The 27,933-nt window shown below is 38.1% G+C and overlaps 1 long non-coding RNA gene across 1 annotated transcript in view; it reads left to right on the forward strand.

The window, feature by feature from the left end:
- The first annotated feature begins 3,970 nt into the window (after positions 1–3,970).
- LOC106036149 (uncharacterized) overlaps positions 3,971–27,933 on the forward strand; it is a 45,827-nt gene continuing 21,864 nt past the window's right edge. The window contains exon 1 of the long non-coding RNA XR_007165756.2: positions 3,971–4,571. This is a non-coding gene — a long non-coding RNA (uncharacterized lncRNA). The remainder of the gene's footprint in view (positions 4,572–27,933) is intronic.

Below are 27,933 nucleotides of genomic sequence, written 5' to 3' on the forward strand. Positions count from 1 at the left end.
TCAAATTGGAATTTTCCAACTTTATTATAATTTATCATTCCTGTTTTTCTTAAAGTGATGTGTCTTCACAATTGACGTGTTTCCAGGAATTTTTTGTCTCCTATGAGTTCTAATTTCTTAGCAGAAAAATATAACATCATGTAATATCCAAGCAGTTCCAACATTTACTCTTCCCTCACAGTATTGTGTTACTATTGATTTACACTTAAAAAAAAAAAAAGAAAGGAAAAAAAGGAGGGCAAATTCAAGAAATACTGATTGATCATATGAAGCCATGTATGGAAATACTCAAAAGAAGAGTGGCCAACAGTGTGACAGTTATATTTACAGCACTTTGTCTCTTTTTGAGTTTCCAGTGCAACATCGTAAGATTTTGTCCCATTTTAGTGTTGCAGCTCAGTTTTCAGAAGGGCAAATTTTAATGTTTGCTATCTCATGTAAATCTTATGGTTCGTGTATTTATTAGTATACAAAGTGTCTTAAATCTCTGACTTCAAGTACTCCAGTTCCTCAGAGTAAGAGGTTACGGGTACATGGAATTGAATAGATAGATTTAAATCATATTTCAGTCTTGGGCTATAGGCAACTATGGGTAAAGCGCTGGGTCTAGATTGCTTTTTAAGAGGCAACTCCACCAATAAAAATTGGGTAAGAAATAAGTATGGGTAAGAAAGGAAACCAGAAGAAAACTTGATTAAATGGCTACACACCTATTCTTAAAAATACAATAAATACAATAAAATAGAATAATAAAATAAAACTAAACCAACCAACCAAACAAACAAACAAAAAGCCTTCAGAGTTCAGGAGAAAGCACATTCACTTTGACAATTATAAATCTCTCAGAAAATAAATATAACTTCCAGATGATTTTTAGACCTTATGGCAGAATCCATTTGATTCTGTATTACCTTTAAATTAGTGATTGCACTTATTTACAACAAATTGGTTAGTAGTTTTTTTATTGGTCACTTGCAGGGAAGAGCTTTAGTTTCCAATGTTTTTAAGTGACATTCCTCTAACCACATGTGGAGATCAGTATCCACTCTGTTCATGCCTTAATTTAGGTGAGGTAAGTCCTGCTCTCTTCATCTACCTACAAGAATTCTGAAATTTTTGACTTATGAAAACGAGAAAATCCTGCTCTGTTTTGTGTATCTTTGAGAAACTTAAAGATGTTTCTTTAGGTCTGTCAAAAAATATTAGTTGAGATCAGCAAAGAAGGATGTTTTATGTTTAGTTTCATCAGAACAGATTTATTTTATGCTTGAAGTAGTTCTGAGTGGTTTTTTTCAGGGCTACACAACGAGGTCATGAAAAGGAGAGAAAGAAAACCCTGAATCCATTTCCCCTTGTGCAACTTGAATAGGGTGTGAAATTGTGCTAGTGTAATTCCAAAAAAAAATCAGTTTTAGTATTCTCTACCTAAGAAACAATTTTGCCATTTGCCTCCATGTAACAATCCATCTCTCAACTTATTACCAGCAGTATGAAAAAGACATAGATGCAAACTTATCAAAGACTAACCAAGACAGGATATCTCTGATCCCTTGATTCCCTTAGGGGAACTCCTTCCACTTAATGCTGTGCAAGCTAGTTATTTTCTCAAGCTCTCTGGAGGCTTCTGAAATTTATTTCCAAAGGTGTCTATTTATAATACGTTGCTTTTTTTAACACTACTTTGCATTTATTTATAAAGTAGAATTATTATTATTATTACTTTTAATCTTGTGTGCATGAGATATCATTCTTTTCCCTTAATATTCCCATACTCCCAGATAACCTTTTATGAGGAGAGAAATGTGTACTCATTTTGAAAATTTTCTCCTGTTTCTCATGGAAGATAAATGTGTGGTAACTCACTCATTTAGCAGCAAATTCAATTTTAAAATATGTTCTGATTTCTGCAGTACATAACCACATCTCAAAGGAAATTTGGCTTCAGGAGAGTCTTTTTCAGGCATTAATTCCACAGAAGCACAGTTTTCATGTATGCTAACCCTTATCGATTAAGAAAACTTGCAGAACCACATAGTAACACATCAATGGCTAAGCCAATAAAAACAAATAGCATTGTAGCTGATCACACACAAAGGCTGATTCTCAATGGATGTATATCATCTTCGGTTCATTAACCTCAATGCAGCTAAATGGATTTTACATCAGACCTAGATCTAACTTTAATGTGTGAATCTGTTAAAAAGAAAAAAGGAAAAAGAAAAAGGAAAAGAAAAAAGAAAAAAAAAAAGAAAAAGAAAAAGAAAAAGAAAAAGAAAAAGAAAAAGAAAAGAAAAGGAAAAGGAAAAGGAAAAGGAAAAGGAAAAGGAAAAGGAAAAGGAAAAGGAAAAGGAAAAGGAAAAGGAAAAGGAAAAGGAAAAGGAAAAGGAAAAGGAAAAGGAAAAGGAAAAGGAAAAGGAAAAGGAAAAGGAAAAGGAAAAGGAAAAGGAAAAGGAAAAAAGGAAAAAGAAAGAAAAAGAAAGAAAAAGGAAAAGGAAAAGGAAAAGGAAAAGGAAAAGGAAAAGGAAAAGAAAAAGAAAAAGAAAAAGAAAAAGAAAAAGAAAAAGAAAAAGAAAAAGAAAAAGAAAAAGAAAAAGAAAAAGAAAAAGAAAAAGAAAAAGAAAAAGAAAAAGAAAAACATAAAGAAAGAAAAGAAAAAGAAAAGGAAAAAAACATTTATTGAGAGAGAAGAATTTGTAAGATTTTTTGTTGCCTGTTCACAGAGTCCTTCTGTAAGATATAAATATTTCTGATTTCTAAAATATTTCTGATGCTTCTTGACACCCTAAATTCTTCAGGAGAGCAAAAATGCTTTTCACCTTCTTTATCAGACTTCTGTGGATCTATCTTCATTTTGTTTTAAAGTTCTTTTAGGGTTTCTGAAAATTGCTAGGCAAATAGTCCTGGAGATTTAAACGTTGTTTTGATATTTCAGAGCATAGTAACGACCTGTGGTGTGAGCTTTGTGTTCAAAACTGCCATTTCTGAAACCAACAGCCACAAAATAAGGGGAGAACATGCAATAAAATCTGGACCGTAAAGTTGTGTAAGGGGAATAGATTTTGAGCTTCAATTTTCTTGCTAGATACCTCAGTGCTTCGCTTCAGCATTGAGGGCTTGGATTATTGTAGTAGAATCCACCACAAATCTCACTGCTTCTCCTGATGACAGTGCCATTATGGACACTCCAGGTTTTGAGGTAGTATAATTTGGCACATCACCACTAAAGTCAGACACACATTGAACAGCTAGCCTTGTATTTCTTTGTTTCTTTGTAGTGATACACCATGTAAATAGGAATCCCATAAGGTAACTCCTCACAATAGTTTTTCTCCAGAAGTTGTAACAGCTTAGAAATGCTGCCATAGTGTTTTGGTGTTGAATGTAAAATAAACGAACAAATAAATATTACAAGAAAAACAATTAACAGAAAACAGGCTTTGGACTGGCAAATTAAATCTTGGTACTTAGCCGAAACTTTAACAGCCCTCAGAACTGGGGGTTCAATAAATAACGTTGGGATGACCTGGACACAGCTAAAAAGAAACTGACTAAAATATTATTGTATACTTCTCAAAAGCATTCCTTCTATTTCCTGGTCTTGGTTAAATTATCAGTGAAACAAACAACTGCATAAATAATGGGGGTATTTTTTTGTAACTACTCTACTCAGGAAGAAATATTTTATTTAAACTTTTGTTTCACAGGTTGCTGAAACTGGGAGAGTACATCTGTGGTGAGACTCTGCCATTAAGAGTATGACCCCTAGTTTGTGTTTTATGCTTGTCATATTATTAGTGTTGGGTTTGTATATGTGTATTGAATATATTGGTATACATGCACATCAATGTCAACTTATGTGTTGTTAGTAAAGTAGGGCCAAAGTGCTTACAGATATTTAATATGCTCACCAGGAAACAGTTGGACATTCATGTTTCCTATTAGCAGACAAAACAATATGCTTGACACATTTTTTTCCCTTTATATCTGCTCACTCCAAAGAATTAAAAATATTGCTGTTCATAATTTTATGCATTTTCTACTTGTTCTTATTTATGTGAAATGGGGTCTAAGAGTTAATTGACTTATTCTTCAGACAGCAAATGTTCATTTCTCTCTCTGGGTATGTCTAGAACTGAGATAAACTTGATCAGGTCCAGGAACTGTCTTGCCATTGCAGCATAGTAAATGAGATGAAATGCAGAATGATTGGGTGATACAGAAATGCATACTATTCCTGCCTGACAGTTTCTGGTAATCAAGTTGCCTTAACATTCTCACTATATCCTGTGTTCTATAATCCCAGAAGTGGACCTCACTTCCTTCTATAGATTGACTAGAGCAGGCAGCTGGGAGGTGCCACTTGAGCTCCCCCACTGGACACACACTAGGAGACTTGTTGGCTCCTTCTAGTCAACTTACGGGCTTCCAAGGCAACAAGGACAGGCAGTGAAGACCCTGTAGTGAGTCTGCCATGGTCTTAGGTGAAACAACTTTTCAGGTTAAAATAGTATAAGAAAGTGTGGATGGTCAAATGGGAGCTGACCAGCAGATCCCAAGGCACTATCTACAAGGTAAGTTATATGAGAGTGGTGGTTTTTTTTTGTTGTTTGTTTGTTTTTTCAGTACTAAGATTTGCCTAGTTTACTATCTGTCTCAGGTAACGGACAGTGCCAGTTGATGCGTAGAAAAGTACATGAATTCTTGTTGCACGCTTTTTCTCTACGTTTCTGATTATTCATTCTGATTACAATATTTATTATTGTATTTTCTTAAGGGGTGGGATTAGCTAATGACTCAGGACTGTGGTAAAGCCATATGGTCTTGTGTTTATGTTGAAACTGAGGAGGTGTACACAAGGGATCACAAGCTCTTCAGCTGCTGAGAATGAAGAATGTGCAACGTGACCACTTTAGTGTCATGGTCAGCTACATCAAACTTTGCAGCATCTGTGAAAATCTAGGAAAGAGTCAATACTTTACTCACAAGGTTAAATCATCCAGGAAGGGAACAGAGCTGATCCATAGACAGGGTTGGACAGAGACCTTTCTCAGTTTACATACTAATTTCCTAGCTCCGAAGTTCAGATATCTTGATACAAAATAATATTGCTTTATCTACAGGGAAAAAATGTACAGCACGTTGAATTGGAGGTGAAAATCTTATATAGGTAGGCACTGAGAATAGCAGCTGCGATTAAGTTATAACATATGAACAGTCCCACTAGAGAACACAGTAGGATAAAATGGTAAAGGATGTCCAAGGAATAATCATGTTCTCTTCAAAAGATGTCACCTTCCACAGTAGAATGGTCTTTAACACTGTGCTAGGATGTTATTAGCTCAGGTGAGTGTCAGTTTAAAGGACTTTTGTTTGGCTTTTTCATCAACTGACCAGGCCTATTTGATGAGAACTCTGTTCTGACAAGAACTCAGCATTGTTAAGATGGAACTTGAAGAAAAATCCAAAGAAAGAAAAACAAGCAAGACATACTAAAGGATTCCTATTATCTAAAATATCCCATAGTTACATATTGATATATCCCTATTGTCAGGAATTACTGACACACACATTTCTGTTTTTATTTTTCTTTTTGTGTTAGTTTGGCCTACTGACATTCTGGCCTGTCCAACAAACACGGAACATATTCTTTAGTGAGTACACCTTGTCTTTGGCCTGTTACCATTAAATCTATGCAAAACGCTGAGCACATTAAAAGATGTTTTCTATAGCCTCTAGTTTGTCTCAGTTGCAGAAATGAAGGTGCTAGACCCATAGCAATAATCCTCAATGCTCATAGCAGAAATCCCACCGCAGACTCAGATTTGAACCAGTATGATGAGTCTTTCCTGATTCTGAGTCATCATCAAATAGTCTCCCCACCTACAGAATGAAGTGAGAAACTGTTTGGGTGAGGTCTAGACTGCTATCATAATGTATGGAGTTTTCAAGTCCACAGCTTTCAATTCCCTTTTGTATCTACAAGCCGTCTTAGGTTTTAGCACCCTACTTAAAAGAAAGCAGAAAGATGAGGCAGTTGGTTTTCTGACTCAATTGTTTCCGTTGGTGCTGTTTGCTTTGCTATTCGCTTGCAATGGTAGAATGCAAATGAATTTGAAATGAATTTGAATCACATCTTGATTTCTCCTGCTTCTTGGTAAGCTGGAGGAAAGGGCTATGAGGAAGTTGCAGTAGTTTGAATGAGTGACTGAAACGCAGAACACCAGGAAAGGAAATGTAAACATTTTTTCTGTGGTATGAAATTTAGCTGTATTCTGGCTGGTTCTACAATGTATAGTAAAGGCATGGTAATTTTATTTGGAACAAATGAGGTCTAAAATATATATATGGCTGAAGAAGTTCTTGCAGTCAGGGGAGCAACTGGAACTCTAGTTCTTGTTTAGGTTGTATTCAGATTTGGATTACTATTATGTCCTTAAGTGTTTCCTTTTTTGGACAAAATGTCTGTAGGATTTTGTTTGTTTTGTTGTTGTTGTTTTCTTTTTCTCTTTTAAGCATGGTGAGTGTGGACATGTTGTTCTCTTTTCTGATTCCTTAGGGAACAGAGGAACAACACCAGGAAGACTCTTTTATCCTCTGTGCCCTTAGGGTACCGAGAAAATAATTATCTCCCAGAAATCTCCAGTCTGCCTTTCAGTTTCAGAATATTTGGAAATCCTGCCCTGATGGCAAGTTAGGAAGGCTGAGTATAGATCACAAAAGATTTCCGGTGGGAAGCTTTTGCTAAAATCATCTTTTCCTCTTTGTATCATGTCTGATACCAATCTGAGATTCTTGAACAAAGGACTTTAAAAAAAAAAAAAAACAAAAAAAAAAACACAGAAGTGATTCTGTTTGAACCAATTCTAAGTGCCAAATCTGTCTCTCATGTTAAGATCCTTATCAATCCAAGTACTTGTCTACGTTGAAAGTCAAGAGGTAGTCACACAAATGCATTCACATGCATGTACATATCCAGTGTGTTACTGTATAAAATTACCAGCCAACACAGACCAGAGCTATAAAGAAGATCAGGTCTTAGAAGCAACCTGGGAATTCATGGTCCTCCCTTCCACAGCTTGAGCAGGGAGACCAGATGTTTTCAGCCTCTGATGTGAGCCAAGGGAAGCTTGAAGGCCTACCCTCTTCAACAAGGGTGAGGTCTCTGCAACAGGGTCTTGAGGGTGAAAAGAAAGAATATGGAATAATCTGCTGAGGGGGAATGGGTGTGAGAAATTGCTTAATACAGGGACAAGCAGGCCAGTGTTAATGGAAGTCTTTCAGTGTGAGCCACTTGGCTGTGCCTGTTAATGAATAAATAAATTGCTACTTTTCTTTTTAAAGCATGACTAACCAAAACTGAGTATCTAAAAACTACTTAAAATTTAAGCTTTAATGAGCACTTTAAAAATGTATTTTTATGATACTAAAACTAATATACACATTTTTTAGGGAAAAAAAATATACGATGATGTTCTTTATATTTGTGCTGCCACTCATGCTTTGACTCTGATCACTTATCTGGATAATTAAGCAGTATCACTGAGGAACCAGATACCAGAAATCTGATATTAATCCATCCCTCCCTCTTAATAGTAACACAAAGTCACTGGGGTGGAAAGCAGCCTAGTCTTCTTAATCCCCTTTTACCAACATTTCAGCATCAGCATATCTCATTTATTTTCAAAAGTGGTTCAAGACACACTATCACTGGCTTAAGTCTAATTTAGGCTTTAAATCAAAATATATTAAGAAATTCAAAAATAGTCAAGATTTCTTGAGGGAATGATTCACAACCAGCTCATGTCCCTTCAACGGGAACAGGGGATGGCTAAATGATTATTGCATGTCTGCATTGCTTTAAGGTGCAACACTTTCTTTTGAATTAAAAGGAGAAGGCAGGATTATAGTGGAGACCTTGAGATCCCACTGCCATATTTATCAGGTATACGTTAATGATAGTCTGAGCAAATTCTACAGACATTAATTCACCTGCCAGTGCTGAAGAATCCAAGGCTATTCTGCTCTCTCCCTTGTGAGCATGTGTCAGTGTTCGTGTGAGCCTTGTTGTACCCTTCAGTGCTTGTCAGAGTATTTTTGTTTTTAATTTCCACACTGTCCTATAGCCCTCATTAGTCAGTGATGCTCCGAAACTCCCCTGTGCATTTTGAGGTGTTTGGACATGGACCCAGCATACATTTAGCTTGACACAAGCCGCAACAGAAATACTGGTGGATAACTGACAAAATAGGAAAGCAGCCCTCTTCTCCCTTCCCTGCCTCCTCAACACAAAGTAACCTGAACCAGAGAAACAGTGCACACGGAGGCCAAGTACTGAAGTCAGGCAGTGCTAAGGAGTGCACACTGCCAGCTCCACAGCTAAGTCTAGGCTCAGCTCTTGACTAAGGCACATCCAGTTGTCACATCTTCTGTGGTAACCTCCCCACCTCAGCTGCCATCTCAGACGGTTGGATTCAATGTTAGGCACCTTGCTTCTGAAGGCCTACTAGCTATGGATGGTAACTTTGCCTTTGATATTTGTTTGACTGCAGTTTGTGCACTCTTTATCATTATATGATTGTATTAGTTACTGCTAACCTTCACCTGTGCATACTGAACCTGACATACTATGGGCTCCTTGTTTGATTAAATCCATTGTGACAAAAACAATAGAAACCAAGTTGTTTAGCCATATCCTTTAGCCTTGAGGTAATGCCTTCTCATTGCTAAGAGCCTTAAGGAGGACCCTAGAAGACATAAGAGTCCATAAACCTTACTTACTACTTACAAAGTTTTCAAAGGGTATATAATGCTGACAGAGACCATGTGTAGTCATAGTAAGTGTGAGGCACTTCACCTTGTTTTCATAGCTTTTCCGTCAGAGATAGACACACATTTCAGCCCAGGAACCTTCAGGAGACTGCTGTTTTCCCATGTATATTTTATTAAGTGTTAGTGCCACCAAGCACTGTACAGATGGGGGAATCTATCACTTTATAAAATAATTAGCCTGCTATTTCAATGACAGGGAACAGCAGCGTGTAGGCAGCAAACTGAGGTGCTGCCTTTACCTTCCTCTTCATTTTTGTATTTATACAAAAACAGGAAAATGTTTTTACAGGATAGGCCAATAGTGCCACAGGAATTGAATTAGAGCATCCTTAATTAATGTCAGAACATAAGAAATGATGAAAATATGTATAATTAAATTCTTGCACTAAAAACAGGATTATAAAGTGAGACTAAAATAGATCAGAGCAGCTTTTTTTGCTGTTGTTGTTCCTTTTTTTCTTTTTTTTTTTCTTTTTTTAATTAAAAATTGTGGGTTCTGGTATCTGCACTGTATCATGATTAGCTATTACATGCCTAGGCTAACAGATGGGTAGATGGGTCACCCCAAAAATTACACACTATTTATGAAGATAAAAAGAATTTTCCCAGTTCCATGCATACAGTGTTATTTCCAGGCTAATACACAGTTGTAGTAGTAGCTTGGCACTACAGTAAACTACATCGTCAATAATAAGATTCTTGAGACAGGTGCTTGAAAGAGCAAATATCTTGTATAAATTAAATACCTATTTTCAACCACATGGCTTCAATTTCCAAAAACAGTGAATGATTTTGAGTATTCCAATTTTCCAGGACTAAAAATCAGACATAAGCAGAGGGTTTGATTTTTCTAATTTTCAGTGTTTAAAGAAGATCTAACTTCATTAAAATGTCCGAACATCTCTTTTCTTCCCCAGCCACTAAAGAGTTCAATCAAACTGGTCAGTTTGAATGTTAGAGTAGCATGTAAGCTATGTAGCAAGTAAGCTCAGAGTATTTTATATTAGACTTTTCTATTCCATTAATTCGTCCTTTTTTGTGTGTGTGCTGTACTTTCTTTAATTTGAGGAATAATATTTTAAACTGAAAACTTCTCTTCATCCCTTCTTTACTGAAGATCTTAATTCTTAGATTGGTGTAGAAACACAGCATAGACTAAAATTGATGTGAAAAGGCATGCACATTATAGTTTGTACAAAGAAGAGGACAGCTTCCTTATAAAATTCCACCCATACTGTTGAACAAGTGTTATTTATTCTGTTATTCAGTATATTGATCATTTAATACTCTCACTTCTGTCATGATTTGTCTTAAGAAAAGTCATCACCTTACATCCCACCCCTATCACTCAGATTCTCAAAGATTTCAAGAACCTGAACACAGCCTGAACACCAGCATTATAAGGAAGAAACATTCAGAAGCTTCCAATGGCAAAAGAAAATCCATAAACTACACTTAATGAAGAAAGTGACTGTTGGAAATGTAGTTTTCTGTTCTTGTGCTTTACTGGCACTCAGCTCTTCAAAGAGATAGCAAATATTCTATTGGTTAACATTTAACCCAAACTAATAGGTCCAATCTCACATACTCAAATAAATCATAATGTCTTTTCAATTAGTTTGCACTTTCACTCGCTGCTGTCCTGAATAATTAGGAAAACCATTCACATTTCACTAGGAGATGATATGAAGTGTTATTCCTGTGATAATTACCAAGCTGCAGTTCAGTTTCCCTGGCTCCCACCAGGTCATCAGGGCACAAAAGAGGACACCATGAGAGCATTAATGAGCTCTCATTGAAGATGTTAAAAAGCTTGTATTGATCTGTTTGTCCAAGAAGGAGATATTTAAGCCTTTCTGCTGAGGGCAGGAGAGACAGAGATTCATATCACAAAGCCTTTTATCCAACCCCTTCTGTTTCTGGCTTCAATATTGCCCAGTCTCAGCATGTCTGGTTCTGGAGGTCATACTTTTAAACTTTCACAACATTTTTTTTTATTCTTTTTATTAAAAAAAAAATAAAAAATAAAGGAAAGAAAGAAAGAAGATAACATACAGTGTACACTTAACCTTTACTACAGGGTTTCCTTTACACAGCTAGCTGTTTCTGAGAACAGGCTTCAGCTAAGTAAGATCTCCCTTCTCACTATATTCTGCTCAAATACATCTCAATTAATTTGAGAGTCCAGACATTGCAAGGACCAACTCAGTGTAAATTTTTGCTCATATTTTGGAAGCAGATCCAGACTTTTTTTTTTTTTTTTTTTTTGTGAACTCCTGCACTTGCTATTTCTAGCTGGAGCGGAAGTGAAAGAACAGTAAGGCTGCAAAATCACCAGTCCTTGTGGTATTTTCAGAGGAGGTTGCTCACTGCAGGCAAAGGAGGCAAATCCTGTCCTGCTTTCAACCTTCTGCATTGTTATGATATCTTGCAGCTGTAAACAAGTTCTGGGTAAACTTTTCTATTCATCAGTTTGTCTACTCTCTTTTAAATGCCACAATGAACTGTCAATGAGGATTCCCAGTTTGTCTGGGATAGTGTTTGGGGTAAAAATTCATGTAACAGTAAAAGCTGAATTTTCTTTGATTATATTTGTCACTTGAGCCAGCTATTGTCTTGTTCAGCAAGGTTATATCTGGCTTTTCATCGTATCTCACTCACATTCATTTTGGTATGAGCAATTCAGTGAATCCACTTGTGGGTGTCTGTTGTAAATGGTCACTGAAGAGATACATTGGGATCTCCGGTGAATATTGTTAAGGAGGTGTTTAAGATGTGCTACTTTCTTAACATACAATAAAAGCCATTGTGATTGAAAGTATCTCACATTTATTTTTAAGTGGCTAGATCAATGCTGTGATGGGATCCTCAATATACATCTTTGTTTTTTCATGGTCTGTCTCATGTGCCAGAGTGGGCTAGTGGCTGAAGCTCACAACTAGTCCCAGGAATTCTACAGTTTACTTCCCCTTACCTTGGATCAATTCAGGATTATTAATTTCAGATGAAAATAACATATGAATTGCTGCATCAACTTCATTAATTTGGGAAGAAGTATTTATTAGTAAATGAAATGTGTGTAATACTAGCAAAAAGAAAAACTGGTAAGAAAAGCTTCTATGATATCTCATAAGGTCACTCTCATTCAGAGTTGTTGTTAGGGAGTAACATCAGGGTTTCATCTTTCCAGTCTCACTAGTCTTCTTCAGTCTTGTGTCACTTGCACATCAACAATTTATTTATTTATTTATTTATTTGCATAAATATATTACTTATGTTTCAAATGGTTTACAAAACAAATAGTAAAAAGCACACAATAAAAGATCTGGAAATTATAAGTTCATAAGAGAGGAGTGGCAACATAATTATGTGTGTAGGTGAGGCCATGGGAAGAGAAAAATGAACTTCTAGACCAACCCATACCTGCAATCTGGTCTGACAATGGTTTGAAAGTTCAGTGACTGTCAGCCTTGCTCTCATTATCACATGATAATGATATGGGATATTTTACATTAAAAAAAAAAAATGCATTGTGGAAGCATTCAGTGATGGGTTTTTTGCTTCCAAGGCTTCTTTTCATTGGCTGATGTGACTACAAGTGAAGTGACCAACAGATTGTTGGCGTTGAAGGAAACTGGGATAGGAAAATCTGAATGGAATTCCAGGCATATTTACGGTCTGAAAAAATTACCAGATGAAGGAAGAAGATTTTGTCATCTTGCTGTGCTCTTTGGCAGTGAAGAAACCACTAGAAGTTACCATTGCCCTACCATTTAACTTCCAAGCAAGTGCAAAGGTTCAGCTCAAATCAGGGAATTAAGGAGTTAAGTTAATGTTGAAAGATATAGTTTTGTGGATGATTAGGAAACACCTGGTTAAAATTCTTTGATTTTAGCAGTCATTTTGCAGTCTGCAGGAAGAGTACTGCCTCACCCTGAACAGGCTCCTTTCTTAAGCTTTTGCAAAATTAGACTGTGCTCCTGCTAGCATGATGGCTGCTCTAACTTGCACCACTGTCTGTGTTACTGAGGATGCTTTCACTAGGTAAGAGAGAGTCTCACTGTTACAGAGTCAGCAAAGTCGAGTAGCTTTGCAGGTTTGGAAGCACAGGCATTTTGTCATTTTGATATACCTTCATCAGATTTCTTAATGAAAAGAGTCTAACGTCTATAACGTGTTCTAGTGCAAACCTTCACTTGTAACATTAGGAATTCTGGCCTGGTTTTCTGGGAACAATTGTCTTGGTGATATTAACCAGAGAGCCACCTGCTAAACTAGAAAGATCAGCCTGCAGACTCAAAGGACTGATCCAGTTCTCCCTGTTGAGCTAGTTTTCAAGAAGACCATTTCAAGAGAACCATAAGAGTGAGGTAACACAAAGACACATGATTCGTAAGCATTCACTGCAACATTTAATGCAGGGTTTCTGAAATATATTTTGTATCCTCTCATGGCAGGAGAATGAATGCACACACAAATCACACTTCTTGTGACTTCACACAGTAATCTCCACTTTGGGGACTGAGCCGACAGAAGAGGCAATACTCATCTCTCCCACTTGTGATGACCATTTAATAAAGATGTGAGGGAAAGATTCAGGAACAAGTAAAATTGGATGTGGGTAGGAAGTAATGACCCTTGGTGAGTGACAACTGAGGTTATGTGGATGAATATTAAATGTGAAGTGTCTGAATTATTCATGGCAGGTTCAAGGTAAAATGGTTAATCCTCTTGCTCACACCTCGCTCAGGGAAGAAATCCCAGTTCTGTAGTTCTCCTCCAGCTGAAAGTTCCTGAGGGCACATAACAAGGTGCTGGTGAGCCCCCTTCTTCCCACTGTGGGTAATACCTGGGTGACAAAGGACATTTTCTGAGTGCTGGTGACTTTGCCACAAGCATGCAGCTGCAGTAATGTACATCTTTTGGGCTCTTGTGGGGACAGGATTGGAAATGATTTATAGAAATCAATAGGGTCATTGATCCCCTGGACATGATCCCTGTGCCTGGCACTATGCATGTGCTCTGCTCAGCTGTCTGATACAAAGAGCTTCCCCTGCTGTCCTTCCTACTCCATCTACCATGGTATGTGATCAGAGGGGAGATACAGTGGTTTCCTGCTGTTGGTGCCCTCTCCAAGCTGCTCCTAGGAGGACAGCTTGCATAGAAGGACACACACAAGTCTACGTGTGCTCAGCTGTGGTGAGGGCCTTTGAAAGCAAGCCAGTCAGGCTGGAAGAGTGTGAGAGAACTCAGGGAGAGATCTCTGGGTATGAGCACAGGAATATCAGTACTGGAATGTTGTGAAGTAACTTGCTGCACTGACAGCACCTTAACATATGAAGTAACTGGCTGCACTAACAGCACCTTAACAAACAAGCCTGCTTGGGAGCACAAGAAATGTAGCGTGTTGTGAGATTGGGTATGAGAGGTCACCAGGAAGTTCCTCTTCACCTGTCTGCTCTGTGTATTTGAAAGGATTTCTTCTAAGAAGGTCTGAACAAAGAAAACCAAGGAGAATGATATGGAAGATCGTTTTTTGTCCATTTGGCCAGACACTGGACAAAGACACCTGACAAAGTCTGATACACGCTTAATGTGTGAGTGAAAAATACAAGTGGCAATTTAAATGGGGGTCCCTTAGGCACGGAACTGGCTATAATCACCCCTCTCACATCTGCCTCATGTCACTTCCAGACACATCAAACCCATTACTTGTGTCTGTATTTAGTGTGTGGTCCTTGAACCTGATCGCACTGTCCAGCAGCTGGATTGATTAATTATTGTTCCTAGTAAACAGAGGTCAGACATTTTGGTAAAATATTCTGGAAGTATTAAAAAATAAAATGAAATGAAATGAAATAAAATAAAATAAAATAAATCAGACTCAAGTAGGAGGTAACGTAAAACCCAACTCTTATCTATGTCTTATGGTGTTTAGGCAAATATACTTTTACCTGGAAATGTAAGCATGCGGGAAAGAAATGGTGTAGGATAGAGGAAGAGAATTGGAGGGAGAAGGAGGCAGAACAGAGAGAGAGACAGCAGAAGGGATTTGGCAGTGCATACCTCCTTCACAGAAAAGAAAGTTTAAATAACTAGAAAGGTTATCACTGCAAGAAAAAGATTTTCTTCCAGACAATAAAATAAGTATCAACCTTTTTTTTTTTTTTTTCTTTTCATAATCTACACCAACAGAAGGAGTGAGAGACCAGTTTTAGCATGAGCAAAATGAACTCTGGGAAGATTAACTGCTCTGTGGTTTAGATCTGCACATTTAACAACACTAAAATATTGTAATAGTAACAACTAATTTAATTAGTAAAGACCTGTACACAACTTGGCAACTCTAAGAGTTAGCCCTCAGATATTTACTGATTCTTCAAGACTATCTAGATAGCTAGTAGGTTGTACAAAGGCCTTTGCATACGGTAGCATAGATACCCTGATAAAGCATGAAACTGACGCAAACACATCCTAATTCTGAATAAAAGCATTCATACAGGTTTCTTATAAATCAGACTAATGTGTTCTTACTTAAGCTTTTAGTGATTTACCTTAACTTTTTAAGCAAGGCCTTAGAAAGAAGAGAGTAGAATCTAAACTGGTATGGAGAACTGAAGTATACTTCTCCAGTTCCAGGTACTGCAAACAGTAACATTAATCTGCTGATTGTTAACTATAATCTTTTCCCTTTTCCTGGCAGGTATCATTTTAATAACTCTTTTACTGCCTTTCCTCAAAAAAGACATTCATTTTCATCACCACAGTTTTAAACTCCTGACTGAAACAATGAGAACTGATCAAAAGTGCATTCCTGCTAAGTGGGGAAGGTCAGACATACCTGATGGCTTGGCTGGCATATTAGCGGTTCTTACTAAGTTACTGTGATGAGATATTACCAACAGCCTCCTGTAGGAGTCTTAGGAAGTACAGTTCTCACAGTTAATAGGAACGTAGAAAAAAAATCATGTGGAAAGAGAAATGAAAAAAAAAATCTGAACTACACTGGAAGAAGATGGTTAAAATATGCTTAGATACTACATAGTGAGAGTACTATTAACTGGTAGATGCAGAGAAAAAGAAAGACACTGACCTTGGAGGCCTGAAGAGATAGATAAACACACATTGTGCAAAAGTTAATCAAACTTAGCTGATCCTTTGCCCACCAAAGTTAAAGTTTTCATCTGACATCAGTGGGATTTAGATTTGTCCCAAAGCACCTAAGGTTGCTCCCACTGAAAGCACTGGTGCAGAATCAGATCTACACTGAAAATTTTGCTATCAGTTTTCACCCTTCTATTAACAGTTATTTAAAACTATTTGTCCCCTCAGTTTCATTGTCTGTCTACCTGTCTGGTTTTAACATGACACGTCTTTTAAAGGAAATCCTTCTGTATGTTCATAGAATCAATCAGACCAAGAGTACTGCAAGATGCCCTGCATGATTTTCTTAGGATTCAAGAGAAAACACTCAACTGAGACTTTTTTTTTTCTTTTTTTTTTTAAATAATGTCCTACTTGTTGATTTTGCTGAAATCAGGCAGTTGGGAACTTGCAAGTTGTACACACTCTTGCTTAATGCAAATTAATAAATAATAAAAAGAAAATAATTTTATTTTCTTAATAAAAAAGGTTAACAGACAGGCAGGCATTTCTAATGCTAAGTTCATATCTAAGTTTGAAAGTAAAAGGGTTTCCATCTACTTTACAGGAACTACATACAACACCACCTCTACTCCTCAAGCTGCAAAATTAGTACTTTGGGGAATTAGGCTCTCTGTCTCCCTTAATCACTGCATGTTTGAATTTAACCATCCTTTCAAAGGATGATTCTTTCAGTGGAACAGCCTAGGTTGCACTTGACAGGTCTCTCTCTGTAAAGCAGTAGACAAATCCACTAGGCCAAGCACTGTTTAGTACCTCTGATTAGTTAAATAAGATCAGATCTCTATTTTGGCACAAGGAGCAAAAATATTTCCTTTAAGCCCGATTACTGTTTGCTTAGTGCAAGGCTGTTTGGGGCATTTTAAATAAGGTCTGTCCCATCACATGTTGCTTGCCAAAAGTGCAATTATCTACTGTGCATGGAAAAAAAAAAAAAAAGAGGAAAAAAAAAAGAAAAAAGGAGAAAAAAAAAAAGCAGCATTTGCTTTTGCTTTCTCTCACTAACTTCCTTCCTCGTCTAAAACAAATGCCATCTTTCCAGCCCTCCAACCACAGAAAACTTCTTGCAATGGCAAAAAAGTTGGGACCTCATTACTCAGAGGAACCAGGAAGAAAAAATACAACTATAGTGAATTTCCATACAAATATGTATAAACACATTGCTACTACCAGTTGTTAAAACCATAGGATGCTACATTTTAACTTGTTTCTAAAATCTGGAGATGTGGAAAAAATAGAAGAGAAAGAAACATAAGAGTTCTGAGAATCCTCTTGGTCCGAAGCTATCATGATACAATTTACATGCTTTGATTGAGATAGCTTCTGCTAAAGTTTGAAAAGCACCAGGCCATATCTTGTTTGCATTGGATATAGGAAAGTCAGGAATGATGTCTAAATAAAAGCAGAAATTAATTCATTGAGTCAAAGCATTATAGTCAGATTCTTGTCGTGTTATATTTTAGCTTTCCTCTTTTTCCTGTTCAGTGATTGCTTTAACAAAACAGAGAGTGAGGTAAAATTCTTTTAAAACTCACAGATCTAGATTTTAAAACCAGTAATCTAAAAGTTCAATCATTGAGTGTTTTTGTTGCTGTTGTTTTTGGTTTTGTTTGGTTGGTTGATTTTTTTTTCCAGATACTCCATGATTTGCCGTGGTTATCCTTTGATTTTTGGGTGTGAATGGTGTTTCTATTATTATTATTAGTAGTAGTAGTATTATATTTATTTAATCTTCTCAAACTTTGAACATGGAGCTGGTCAGAATTTTTTCAATATTCTCTCCTCTGCTGTCTTTGAAAACACTCACAGGGCAAAAATGTTTCTCTCCTTTGAGGCACAATTTGCAGGAGGACAATTTCAGAGGTTTGCCCTACAATAACTTGTAACTCAGTGGTTATTCATCAAAATGGAAGAGACCTGGATTAAAATAAGTGCATCATATCAGACACTAAGAAGAAAATCTGTGCATGAGTTTTTGGTGTCCCTAGTGAGTTTTGTAATGGAAGGATATTCTGGATTGGGGAGGAGTGGGAAGGAGAAGGCAAGTAAGGGAGTGTGACAGTTCCAGTGTCCTCTTATTCTTCCTTTCCTTTGATGAAATATTTCTAGAAGTTCTGCCTAGTTCTGATTCAGAAGTTTTTTCAAAGCTCTTTGTTTTTAATTTAACTATTTTCTATGCTTCTCTACTTAAGTACATTGGAATGGTGTCTTCCAAGGTATATTTGGGACACAGGCATAGCATTCCGTTTAGCTGAGAAGGTGTAAAAGGAAAAGTATTTTTCATTCACATTTTGCCTTATTAGAGCCCCAAAGTCTCCATCACTACTGGGTCCCTCACTCCACTAAAATCATTCAAGTGCTGTAGTGTATATATAATGGAAGTCAGAAGTCACTACTCTATAAGCAAAAAAGGAATAACCATTACTATTCCAGGATGTGTAGGGAACATAATTTCATTTTCAATGATGGGATGCCAGAAGAGCCTCAAACAAAAGATATTGTAAAGTGTAAGTGGAAAATAGCTACTAAGTCTTTACATGGAGCCAAACTGAGTTTGTTTAGATAGCTGACGGCATGTTTGCACTGTGAAGAACCTAGTGTGTGTATATGTTACTTTAAGATAACATTTTCCGTCTTATTAGGACTAGTGATCTTAGGAATACCATTTCCTCTGTGCCACATGGTACACAGATATTGCAGTTTCCAGTATTTGTTGTAATCTGGATGTCTGATTCAATTGTTTGCCTATCTTTGGAGGGTGAATGTGATAAACAGTAGGACCATAACCCAATCTTAAAAGCAATGGGAAATAAAGAACAGGCCCTGTTATAATATAGCTTTGGACAGCTTTGGATGATGATTTCATAGAAAACTAGCCTCCTAACCTCTCATCCTACCCTGTCAGCTCAGGTATGTTATGGATGACACTGTAGGTCTCTGTGCCTGTATCTACTGGGGTGAAAGAACACAAGAGCATATGTGTAAATGCTAACCCATCTCTTCCTCTCCCCAAGGCTGTCTGCAGCCCGTCTCTACCTTTGGCTCAAAGCTCCTCTTCCCTTCTGAGGAGGCCTGGCCAGACGTCCTGGACTCCATGCATGGATACTATTGCCACCTGGACACTGAATATTTCCCTGCCCTGCTGTTATGCAGTATATCTTGTGGTCTTGAGCACTTCCTTTGCCCAGCACTTGGCAAGAAGTGGCCGAGTCCAAGCTGTGAAACAGGGAAAGCACAGGGTGTTCCACGTTGTCCCCACCATTCCCACCTACTCTCATTGAAGCTCCCCCTGTGTATCTGAGCTTCTCTTGGCTGAAGGAGAGTGAAAGCTGTGGAGATTAAACCTGTATGCATTCTGTACAGCATGGTCCTAAATTTCTTTCTTGGAAATTTATGCATGATGATATTGATAAACCTGAGATCAACTGGAACGTGCTGCAGAGAGGGCTTGCATGCAGTCAGTACATTTAATAATGGGACAAGGACACGATGCATTGTACACAGCCCATCTGCACTATTGAGTTTACCTGTTCAAGTAGCCATAAGCAGGAAATTTCCCAGAAGAGGGAAAAAAAATAAAAAAAAAGACATTTAGTAAAAAATGGACATGCGGTAGCCTAATGAGAAATATCACCTTGATTACAAACCACTCAGCATCGAACTCCTTCTCACAGGCATTCTCCAGCACTATTTTGGCTAATACTGAGAATACTTACAACTTTTTGTTTGTTTGTTTGTTTTTTAATAAAAAAAATATGGTGATGCTGATAAAATATAGTGGATGCTCAGGGACAACATTTAAAATTGATAAAAATAATTTTGCTGTCTTCAGTTAAAAACAGGAGAAAAAAAGAGAGGTGACAGGTATATTCTCAAAGATGCATAAATGGAAGGTTTCAGGACAGTCAGAAGTTGGGTTCACACAATACTGTCAAGGTCCCAGATTTATGCTTGACAGCATTAGTGCCAAGACCACTATTTATGTTGCTTTAATCAGTCACACTTTTAAAATCACCTATGCTCAGCATTTATATCAATGAGGTGATAATATTGCTGTCAGGCACCAATATCGATAGTTGTGTCATAATCTAAACTCTTTTAATCTTTTCCTATGCTTGCATTAATGAATCTGCAAGACAACAACTATTACTACAACAACAAAAAAAGTAAGGATGGCTCTGATTATGATGAGTGGCTATGGTGGAAAAAACCAGACCCTTTTTTGCTCTTTGCAAACCATTTTAATTTGCCTTTAGCCTTCTCTTTTTCTGTCTGACTTTGAAGACACTGTCAGCACATCCTACCGATTTTCTCACAGACTACTAGTGTCTCTGAAAATATTTTTAGGCTCTATGGAAGTGTGAGGCAGGTAACCTCTTCCCTAAGTGGTTGGCCAAAGGGAAAGAGGGAGAAAGAGACAGAGGAGAGAGAAACTTCGGTTTGATTCTGGTGTGGGGAGGCATCATAGTACTTTTGCTTTATCCTTTTTTTTTTTTTTTTTTTTTTTTCCTTTCCCTCCACCCACCCTTACAGCTGTCAGACTCGGTTCTTTTTCGATTGTAAATAAATTCTGGCTTGGGTTATAGCTTTAAGCATTTTTTTTTAATTAAAATTCAATTCAAATATGAAAGTCAAAGAAACTTTCAAAGCAAAATCCACAAACTGATTCACTCAAAGGGTCTGTTTTCATTGCCATAGCTACAGATTACTATAAAGAAACTCGAACCAGACCTTTGACACCTAGGAAGGTCAAAAGTCCTTTCTCCCTGTGCTAGGACTCTTTTGACAACTTCCTGTATAATTTGACTGTTATTTGCGTGTCTTGTCACCGTCTGACCCTGTAGTCTGGAAAAGATTGAAAGGCAGCATATATCTCTGTTTCATATGGACCTCAAAAAGGGCACTTTTAATTACATTTTTGTGAGAAACCTATGCGTACAGGCTGGTGCAGGCACCAGCTGGGGAAGCTCCTAGAATTTAGTAGGTCAAGGATCAGCTTGCCTTACACTATCGTAGTTTGGTGCATATCAGCTGCTCTGTGCTGTTATCTGCACAGCAAAAATGGATGTGTTTCACAGGTTACACAGACTTCAAAATTTACAGCACTTGCCCCAGTGCTACAAGCTAAAATTGGAACTACACTGCTCTGCCTTGAAATCTGTGCCTTTCATATGCTTCCAATTTAAAGCCGATTGTGCTTGTGGGGCCTTGTGTGTGAGATATTTTAAAGTTGCCTCTATACTGATAGCAACCCTAGCTCCTGGTTATACCTAGACATTTCTTTGGCAGGAAGAAAATTTAAATTAATAGATTAAAGGGGTCCATGGCAATTTTGCCAGGTTTCTGAACTGGTTATTCGGGATTTAGGACATGTCACAAGGCAGATGTGCTGCAGCGCTTAGAGACAGCTGGTGGTTTAATGCATCAAGATCAAGCACCATCAGGCTATACTTTCTTCCTCTTCTGCCCAGCACTGTAGCACATCTAGCGAGAACATAGGAAGCTTCCAGCACCCAAATTGCAGCATGTTACAGATGTTTCCTCCCCAACAGGGTTACATTGCCTCTCTTGCATCTCCATACTGAGATGGGACTTAGCACAAAGAACCAAACTCTTGCCTATCATGGTCACCATGATGTTTCCAGGGATGTTCAAAACCTTGGAAGGTACAAGTACCTGGGCAGTGGCTCTGATATTGGCTGTGCAGGTGCACCCCTGACCAAGTGCAGGTGGTATTATGTGAGTGGGAGGAAGGATCAGCCACCCATGAACATGGTGAACACCATGCAAGTAACCATCCAAACAGCACAGATGACATGGCTCGTTTCTTGTGGGGATGTGAAAAGATCAGCAAAAATAACAATGCATAAACATTCAAAATAGCTTCAAATTTGGGAATGTCCCCATACCACTTTGAGGGAAGTGATTTATTCTCTCATCATGTGAAGACACAGTGCTGACCCTTGTCTTTTACCTCAAGAGGGCTGTTTCTTACTATATTTGAAGTTTTAAAGCCTAAAGCTGTGAAAGACATGACATAACAGACAAACTCATTTTTGTGAATAATGGCCTTTTCCATGTAATCCTCTCACCCTTTCCATAGGGAAAGTTACTTTTTGTGCCAGAAAGCTATGCAAATCAGATGCTGAGACTTGCCATGTCGAGCCCCTAATATGGCTCCTTATGGAGAATATATGCTCTCCTTAGAGGACAGCAATGCTTAAACATGCAGGTATTGGAAAAAAGGAACAGCCTCATCTTCTGTTGCAGGCACTGACATGTCAAGCACTCCTGGAAACATTGTTGTGGGGCATGATAGAGCAACTGTTTGATTTTTTCTGTCAAATCCCGTCTCAGGATGCAGAGTGCAAGAAAGGCAACGTAACCAGCCTTCTGCTCAAAAGACTGCTAAGAATAGAAAGATATGTGTGCATAAATTAAAGTAGGAGCGAGGTGGAGAAAAAATCCAAAATAGTGTTTCCATTCACTAGTATTAGCTACAAACCACCGTGCTTAAAACTGGTAAAGTTACACAAGGGAAAAAAATAAAATGACAACAACAAAACAAAACAAAAACAAACCAACAACTGTGCTTTTATGTGTTATTTTTTCATTCAGTTAATGATGCACTTCAGTTCACTCAGAAATAAAGAGAAACGCTTGAATCAATAAACAAGGACTAACTGAACACAGTCTATCCAAAAGGCACTGTCTATGCATCAATCCTAGGCATGATAGCAACGTGGAACAGAGAGTGCCAGGGTGGGGAGTCCAGGATGCTGCAGTTATTTATCCATGCGTGACTTACACAGGGCTGTAGGACTTCCAGAGTCTTTCCAAGGCAAGTGGGAAAGCCCTGTCTGGAGGGGCCAAGTTTTCATTTCATCACAGCTGGGTTATGGCTGCACAAAATGAGGCTGGATAGGCATGAGGCTGTCCCTTTTGTGGGAGAAATTATGGGATAAGTTGGTGGACAATATGTTAGAGGGCCCCAGAAAACCCGGGTTTATTTCATCTGTGAAGGATGAGATGAAGACAGGAAAAAAAGGGGAGAACTAGCGCATGTTGAGGTTCTTACTGACTCCTCCACTTGAGCAGGGATTTTGGCTGTGTCTGTAAAGCCTGCTGTATTGGGTAAGGGTGCTGACATTTCTATGAAAATATTTAAAGTAAAAAACAAGCAAACAAAAAAAAATACACAAACTTCGAATGGAATAAAACTATCAGAGCAACTTTGAGTGCAGTCCAGTGGGAGTGCCCCTCTATCCAGACTATGTATTAGTGGGGACATAAAGGTGTTTGTAGCTCTTATTCCCTGCCTGACCATTCCTTTGGGTGCAACTGGCCTCGAGCAATAAGAAAAAGGAGAAAAATTAGAGAAATGTAAATAAGGAAGGTAACTTGCCATTTGTCACTTGAAAGTCCTTATTTCATGGCCTGTTCCCTGTTCTCCTGGAATTTTGTGTCATTATCTTCTGTTAAAAGGATTCAAATGACATTATTTGCATGGAAACTCGCATACAAATGATGTCGTCTGTGCCACAAAGTTGCATTACAATGAAGGGAATGATGACTGTGTCACATGTACGTGACATTCTTTGTGTCATTAAATTTAAAGTCAATGCTGGCAGTTATAAACCACTCACGTCTCAAGCAAATACATCACTTCTGATCTGAAATGAATATTTTAAAACGCCAACTCCAACTGCATCAAACAGCAATAACCTGCAATGTCATCTAAAAAAAAAAAAAAAATGGCAAAGATTCTAAACAAAGATGGACTTATGGGATTGCATGATATACCAGAAAGGAAAATATTTTAATAAGTTGTAATAATCTCCAGACAAACAGAATTCATTGCCTGATGGTTAGCTCCTAGAGACGTTTTTAAAGCCCATTCAATATCATGTGTAGTTTCAGAAGCGTTTATGCTGCTACATAGATTCAGGATTGTTAATTCTCAGGCAGAGTAGATGAATTAATTGTAGAGCAAGATCCACAGTACAAACCTTTCTCTGCGTTGTTACCATCCATTTCCTTGCCATAGTCTGATGTTGACAACAGGCCAAGCCTTTGAAAGATCTCCAAACTCTTCCACAGAGTCAAGGGCAAATGATGACAGGAAAGACTCAAGCAGTTATCACTGTCAAAATGAATGAGAAAAGAGGAGGGACAGTAGGTGGATTCAGAAAGGTTTCAAACTACTGCGATGATCAGAGGCATACAGCAATGAGAGCCAGACAAGTAAGTACATAGACGGATCTGCTTTCTGATTGATGCATTGTTTGTGCAGGTCAGTTCTAAGGTAAGAGATGGATCACTGTGTTTTTGCAGCAGCAGTGATAATTGTGCCCACAGTCATCTGCACCCACCCTGCTGATTCAAAGCCAGCAACTAACATTTTTTTCACTGATACGAAGAATGGCACTGAAATGTTTTCTTTAGAAAGTTATTGTTTTAACAGTAAAACATCCTGTGCAACCTCTGAAAAGTTAGGTGTGTAATTTTAGAAACTCATTTAAATAGCAGAGATATATCACGTAAGTACTGCAAAGGAGCTCAGTGTCTGGCTCAGCTGTCGTGTGGTATAACCTCTCCCTCCCACCCTGTGCACTCACACAAACACAGATCTCTCTGAAGAAAGAAAGTTTCTCTGGGGTATGTAACTGCATAAGGCTCAGCAAGGGATCAGGCAGAGAGGAAAATCTCTGTGCATGGGTCATTTCTTTTCTCTTATTGATACCATTTCAGATCTAATTGAAACATTCTTTGCAGAAAGCTGTGCTACCCACCCCTTCAGCTTTGATATGGCTTTTTAATCAGAGGACATTTTTATTTCACAATGAACATGGAAAGCATTTAAAACATTTTCTAGATGGAGTGCATTACTTCTGACCCCAGCCAAAAGACCACATTAAAAGGAGGTCAGTGGAATTCACTCTTTACAGTCTTCTGGGTTTGAAACATTGGTGCACATGTGGAATATGCTAAGACACAGGTCCATTGGCTACAAAGGCTTAAGCAACAAGATGACTTAAAAACTGAGAGATCAGTGCTAGCTGGTGAGCCCCAGCTGTGCTCCAAGGAAGTCTCAATTGAGCATTGTTCCTGTCCTTGGTTGACACCATGGGTACCGCAACACCATCAGGATGAGACTGAGCAGAGCTTGTACAGCCTTGGTGGAAGCCAGCTAGGGGTGAGCACAGCAATCTGATCCCAGCTGGAAGGTGAAGTGTGGCAACCAGATTAATACTGCACAGTCTGGCTTTTGGTTTAGGACTAGAGCTGTGGGGTGGAATGGCTGGCCCCACAGCTCTTCGACTGCCTGTTTTTCTCCCATTTCTCCAAGACAGTGACTGATAACCCCCCTACTGTCACCTCATAAGCTGTCATGGTGCCGGCAAGCCACATGTAGGAAGAACAGCAAGGTTGCTCTTCTGTTTGTATTGTATCAAGGATTATAACAGAGCCCTTAATGTCTACCTCATTTTATATTTTAGGATATATTTCTGGCTTGTAAGAGCACAGAATAAAAGATTTAAAGTAGGATATCACTGAAATGATGCATTGGGTCAAAGTCCTTTCATCCTTTTGCCCTCTTCTATCCAGCATTTCTTAAAATCCCATTCTGCCCAGGTACATTCAATTACAAAAGTGACCAGAAATAAATCAAACTTAATTAGTTTAAGATTAAAAAATAAAATAAAATAAAATAAAATAAAATAAAATAAAATAAAATAAAATAAAATAAAATAAAATAAAATAAAATAAACACTCCACTCCCCCCCAACACACACACAAAACCAGAACTGAGTAGATTAAAATGACTGGATCTAAGAAGGGCTTAAGCACCAAGCGGGTGTATCAGTTTTTTAGGGGAGTTCAGTGCAATCCTAATTGCTTACTTTATACAAGCAAACATTGGTGAGACACACTGCCTGTGAAGTGACAGAAGAAATGTTTTGGCTGCTCTTTGATGTAGAGTTCAGCTGTTCTGGTTTGTAAATATAACAGAATGGAAGGATATTGTACTCAACCCACTTCAATCAAGCAAGACACTGTGGAGTCTAAACTGCCGTTCTTCCATTGCTGAGGCTGCTACTCAGAACAAAGACAGAAAGAAAGTGAGAGAGGCAGAGGGAGCGACAGGGTGAGAGAAAGAAAGAGGCTTCTGCATCTTTAATAATTAGCAACGGACTGCAGTGTTTAGCCAGGAAATTATGGTACATATGCTGTCCACTTGTTCAGGACCCCTGTATCGTGAGAACAAGCAAACATTCATCATCCACAGATGTCCGCCAGGCCCAGGTGACTGAAAATTCAATGCACGGGCTTCTCACAATGGGTCGAATGCTAATTGAGTGGCTTGGGGAGATTAGAGTAGCCCTGGAGCTATTCTCTACGTGCAAAAGTCTCACAGACAAAGGGGAAGTCAACAGTGTCTTTGTAAAGCTTTGCTTAACTGAGGCTTGTGAGAAAAATTAGGATGAGTAAATAAATTAAAAAATGCCACCAGTTTTTCTTTTTGTTTTCCTTTCCCAGTTGTGAGATATCTGGTTACTGCTTTTTCCTTCTCTTCCTGTATAACTTCCTATAAATAGGGAATAGGAGTAAGGGAGGGGAGATTGAGAGCAGGCGGAAGCAGAGCAATTGTATATGAACTATATCAGAAAATCAGAATGGGTAATGAGAAGTGTATTTAGCCTACTAAACACTTCAGAAAAGGAAACAGGTTTCCTTAGTGCACTTCCTAAAAATAAATAAACAAACAAACAAGCAAATAAATAAATAAAATCCACAAAAGTGAATTTTACTCCCAGGTTTGCTTTTGTATTGTGGATCCTTAGAAAATGTTAGTTTCTGCAGGTATGAAATAGTCTGGATTTTCCTGATGAAGGCTCTACAGAGGACATTGAGCTCTGTAGTTGTATTTCCCCTTTCCTTATCATAATAAAGAGGGGCATCACTGGAGACCTGCTGTGGTGGGATGCACCAGGCGTGGGTTGTTTCACACTGGTCAATTCTGCCAGATCTTCTCGAGTTTGTTCCCTAAAGCCAAATGGTGGACCTATGAAGCTGCACTTGCTGAGGTTATGCAGACACAGGTGGCATAAGGCATATAATACATACCTGCTCTGCTTGACAGTTCTTTTGAGATACAGGTTCAAATAAACCACAAATATCAAAGTAAAGCTCATCTGAATCCTCTGTCTTTAACAAGGATTTGACAGGGACAGTCCATATTCCATCAGTGGACTACCATAGTGGTGAATCAGGTTTGAGGAATTTACTATTAATTTTACTAGGATGGTACTGGTGTGTAATTATGAGATGAGTACTGACTTTAATATTTTTTCATTCATCTTCAGTATGTGTTTGAGAAGAAATCAGTATGTACTAAGTGAGGCTGTGAATTGCTATTTGACTACTGTGCAAGTGCTTCATGAGGACATTTTCAGCACACATAGAATATGAGATAGTTTGTCCTACTTTCAAGGAGAAACGTGAAGCACCCTTTTGCTAAAGCACCTTTGTCTGCCCTTCAGTACGGGGAATTCTGAAGACAGGCAGATATACTGTAAGTGTCTATTCAGTCTTATAGTTTCTTCGTCAGGTAGGTAAGCCCTATACCAGTATGGGTTTCACCCAGGCATTGCCCAGGTTGAAACTTTGAAACTTAGCAAAGGTGTCTGGAAACTCTGATGAGGTTAGCTGAAAAATCTGCAAGCATCAACTAATCTTTTTTGTGGAATCTGGACCCATTTCCAGTACGAAAAAAAAAATATATAAAAAAAATCAGGTGAATTCCCCTTGCCTTCAGGCTTCATTATGAAAGTTTTGCAGAGCTCTAGGAACGATGTATTTTATTGTTCTCTTGAATCTGCCCTTTCTAAATCACCTTATTCTGATTTAACTGCAAAAGACATATACTATTTTGGG

This window comes from Anser cygnoides, chromosome 5 (genome assembly GCF_040182565.1).
Source record: "Anser cygnoides isolate HZ-2024a breed goose chromosome 5, Taihu_goose_T2T_genome, whole genome shotgun sequence".
Taxonomy (NCBI): Eukaryota; Metazoa; Chordata; class Aves; order Anseriformes; family Anatidae; genus Anser; species Anser cygnoides.